Genomic DNA, 4450 nt, shown 5'->3' with positions numbered 1-4450 from the left:
GAATATAGGCCAGTCATTGCTCCCGCTGAACGTCGCTCCTGACCCTTGGAGGCTTTCTATTGGTTCCTGGCAGGGATGCGCCCTGCCCCCTTTCGTGGATTGGGTGATCGCTCCAAGGCGCGGCGTTCGATTGGCCTCCCGCGCAGCCTGCTAGGATTGGCTCAGGTTTTCCTCCCCGCTCCTCCTCCTCCTCCCGCCTCAGGGCACAACACGCCAGCGCGAGGACCCGAACGTCAATCAAGAGACCTGTGTCGTGCTGATTGGATGTATCCGCCCCCCTCTCTTAAAACAATTGGTCTGGGGGAGGAGCTATGACAGTCCAGGGGCGGGAAGTCGTCCGTCAAGTTTAGAGCTCTTTTTAATTGGTTGCGGGGGCATATTCTGCCTTGAAGTCATTGGTTGGTCCTGGAAGTGGGTGGGGAAAGCGGAGGAAGGCATGGAGTGTGGGCGTTAGGGGCCGCGTACCTAATGGGAGACAGACAGGTGCCTTTAAAGCGGGGGCCGAGCCGAAGTCATCTGCCAATCAAAACAGCCACAGGGCCAAGTGGGAGGAGCTGGGCAAGAAAGTCCACCCCTTTTTCTTCGTTGGCCCTAACAGTTATCGTTCATGCTAGTTTGACCAATAGCGTGGCGAGTGGGCGGTAGCTGCTCGTAGAGCGTGTGAAAGAGGGTGTATGTAGCTGGCAGAAGTGGGACTTGGTCGCAACCCTTGCGTCCCGGCCAGGTAAGCAGCTTCCCTCTCAGCTGCCTCGTCTTTCTCCAAGTGCCTCTATGTTGGCACATGTCTGAAATTCATTATTTGCTGAGTGAAAGAAGAAAGGGACCAGAGACACTGCTTTAAGTCTCTGGCACCGTGCATAGCAGAATTGGTTGGGAAGCGTGAGGCATGGAGTTTTTGTCCTGCCCCTGCCTGGTTAGGCGACCAGATGGTGGGACAGTCATTCTCCTCTGCATCTCCGCTTCCTTAGTGTGTTGAGGACGCTGCAGAAGGTACAGAGGAGACGGGTGGCTCCCTAACGCCTGCTCGTTTCAGGTCTCAGCTCTGTTGTCTTCTTGGAGAGAAAACTTCCGTGACCTCCCTCCCGGGCGGAGCGCTCCTGCGCGCCTTGTTCGTTAGGATTTATTTTTGTACGTCTACCGTCATTTTCGTAATTATTCGGTTTCCCTGTCTGGATTTTGCATCTCCAGCACTTAGCACGCAGGAAGTAGTAACCATTTGTCAAAGGAATAGATGGATGAATGTGAGGAATGACTTGTGATTGAAAACTTACTAGACACTGAGGCTTCCACGAACTGGGAGGCATTTGCCCAGGGTCACACACACAACCGAGATGGGAAGCCAGATTCGCCCCTTCCTGTCTAGGTGGTGGAAAGTAAGATAAATCCCAGGGAGAGGTGAACGTGAAAAACGATGGAGCCGTTCAGCACCACCCGCATCAGAATGGTCTGAGGCGAGGGGGAGGAGGAATGCTTGCGAAAATGCATATTCGTAGGCCCACACACAGACAACGGGAATGAAGCCTACAGTTATTGTTCTTGTGGCACCTGGACAAAGTATTGTTTCTCAGACATCTCCGGAATCACCTAGGAATGTGTTAAAATGCAAATTCTGCTTTTCTAACAAGTGCCCCAGTGACGGACACGGTCCGCAGTTCACACTTTGCACACCGCGGATCTAGCGATGACTTTCCAACTTGGCTGCACATCAGAGTCACCTGAGGAACTTGTTGTTGTTGAGACGAAGTCTTGCTCTTGTCCCCCAGGCTGGAGTGCAGTGGCACAATCTAGGCTCACTGCAGCCTCTGCCTCCCGGGTTCAAGTGATTCTCCCGCCTCAGCCTCCCGAGTAGCTGGGATTACAGGTGCCTGCCACCACGCCCGACTAATTTTTGTATTTTTAGTAGAGACGGGGTTTCACCATGTTGGCCAGGCTGGTCTCGAACTCCTGACCTCAGGTGATCCGCCCGCCTCAGTCTCCCAAAGTGCTGGGATTACAGGCGTGAGCCACTGCGCCCGGCCTACCTGAGGAACTTTTAAAAAAAAAACTTTTTTTTTTAATTAGACGCTGGGCCGGGCCAGGAGAATCACTTGAACCCGGGAGGCAGAGGCTGCAGTGAGCCTAGATTGCGCCATTGCACCTGTAATCCCAGCACTCTCAGAGGCCGAGGTGGGAGGATCACCTGAGGTAGGGAGTTCAAGACCAGCCTGGCCAACATGGTGAAACCCTGTCTCTACTAAAAATACGAAAATTAGCTGGGCATGGTGGCAGGCGCCTGTAATCCCAGCTACTCGGAGGGCTGAGGCGGGAGAATCACTTGAACCCGGGAGGCAGAGATTGCAGTGACCCGAGATTGCGCCATTGCACTCCAGCCTGGGTGACAGAGCAAGATGCCGTCTCAAAAATAAAAAATAAAAAATAAAAAAGTCCAGATACCCAGGCTTACACTGGACCAACTAAAACAATCTCGAGGTGGGAGCCAGTGTCTCTCTCACCCATGCTGGAGTGCAGTGGGGCCATCTCGGCTCACTGCAACCTCTGCCTCCCGGGTTCAAGCCATTCTCCCGCCTCAGCCTACCAAGTAGCTGGGATTACAGGCGTGAGCCACCACGCCCAGCATAAGAGCCACTTACAGAGTCTTCTTTTCTAGAGCAGTGCTTCTGAAATGTGGCCTTGGGTCAGGCACATACCCATCACCTGGGAACTTGTTTGAAAGGCACATTTTTGAGCCCCACCCTAGACTGAATCAGAAACTCTGGGCCCAGCAACTATGTTTTAACAAGCCCTCAGTGTAATTCTGAAGCGTATTAAATTTTGAGAACCTCTGTTCTGAAAGTACTAGGGCTGCAGACCCAGGCGACTCGAGATTCCTTTCCTGAGATTCACACCCTCATGCCACAGCCCCATTGGTAGATGCCGGATATTTCGGCCAAGGGAGATGGGGGATTCTGAACAGGGTTGTGGACCACGGGTCCTTCCCTGGCAGACCAGTATGTAGAGATCAGCAAAACTTGTCATTTTCAAACAGGGTTGACCCAGAGGGTCACGGATAACATTGAGAAAACAGACTTGAGTTATGCAACCTGGGGTAGTTCAGCCACTCAAGGGAACCTCCTGGGTGTGTCAACTTTTTGACTTTAGGAAGGAGAGAGATTTAGAGATTGCCACTGAGGTCCAGAGACAGAGCTCTGGGTTGAAGGACAGGGATCCAGAGATACACAGAGTGGTGACAGGGAGGCCCAGAGAGGGGAACAGAAAGAGCAAAATCTCAGACAGGACCTAGAAAGTCAGAGGGAGACCCAGATAGCATGAGCTGGAGAGAGGGAGGGAGAGAGGGGAGGAGAGAGGATAGGTGGAGAGAGGGAGGGAGGGAGGGAGGGAGAGAGGGGAGGTGGAGAGAGGGAGGGAGAGAGGGAAGGTGGAGAGGGAGGGAGAGGGAAGGTGGAGGGAGGGAGAGGGAAGGTGGAGAGAGGGAGGGAGGGAGAGAAGGAGGGGAGGTGGAGAGAGGGAGGGGAGGTGGAGGGAGGGAGGGAGAGGGGAGGAGAGAGGGAGGGAGGGAGAGGGGAGGTGGAGAGAGGGAGGGAGGGAGAGGGGAGGAGAGAGGGAAGGTGGAGAGAGGGAGGGAGGGAGAGAGGGGAGGTGGAGAGAGGGAAGGTGGAGAGAGGGAGGGAGGGAGAGAGGGGAGGTGGAGAGAGGGGAAGGTGGAGAGAGAGGGGAGGTGGAGAGAGGGAAGGTGGAGAGAGGGAAGGTGGAGAGAGGGAGGGACGGAGAGAGGGGAGGTGGAGAGAGGGAGGGACAGAGGGAGGGGAGGTGGAGAGAAGGAAGGTGGAGAGGGAGGGAGAGAGGGGAGGTGGAGAGAGGGAGGGAGGGAGAGGAGAGGTGGAGAGAAGGAGGGAGAGAGGCGGGGAGACAGAGGGAAGGTGGAGAGAGGGAGAAAGAGAGGGAAGGTGGAAAGAGGGAGGGAAGAGGGGAGGTGGAGAGAGAGGGAAGGTGGAAAGAGGGAAGGAGAGAGGGGAGGTGGAGAGAGGGAGGGAGAGAGAGAAGGGAGGTGGAGAGAGGGAGGGAGAGAGGGGAGCTAGAGAGAGGGAGGGAGGGAGAGAGGGGAGGTGGACAGAGGGAGGGAGAGAGGTGGGGAGAGGGAAGGTGGAGAGAGGGAGGGAGGGAGAGAGGGGAGTGAAGGTGGAGAGAGGGAGGGAGGGAGGGTAGGTGGAGAGAGGGAGGGAGGGAGAGGGGAGGTAGAGGGAGGGAGAGAGAGAGGGAAGGTGGGGGGGAGGTGGAGAGAGGGAGGGAGAGAGGGGAGGTGGAGAGAGGGAGGGAGAGAGAGGGGAGGTGGAGAAGGAGGAAGAGAGGGGAGGTGGAGAGAGAGAGGGAGAGAGAGGGGAGGTGGAGAGAGGGAGAGGGGAGGTGGAGAGAGCGAGAGAGAGGGGAGGTGGAGAGAGGGAGGGAGGGAGAG

Source organism: Pan troglodytes, chromosome 20 (genome assembly GCF_028858775.2).
Source record: "Pan troglodytes isolate AG18354 chromosome 20, NHGRI_mPanTro3-v2.0_pri, whole genome shotgun sequence".
NCBI classification, from domain to species: domain Eukaryota; kingdom Metazoa; phylum Chordata; class Mammalia; order Primates; family Hominidae; genus Pan; species Pan troglodytes.
Note: the sequence above shows the minus strand (reverse complement) of the source record.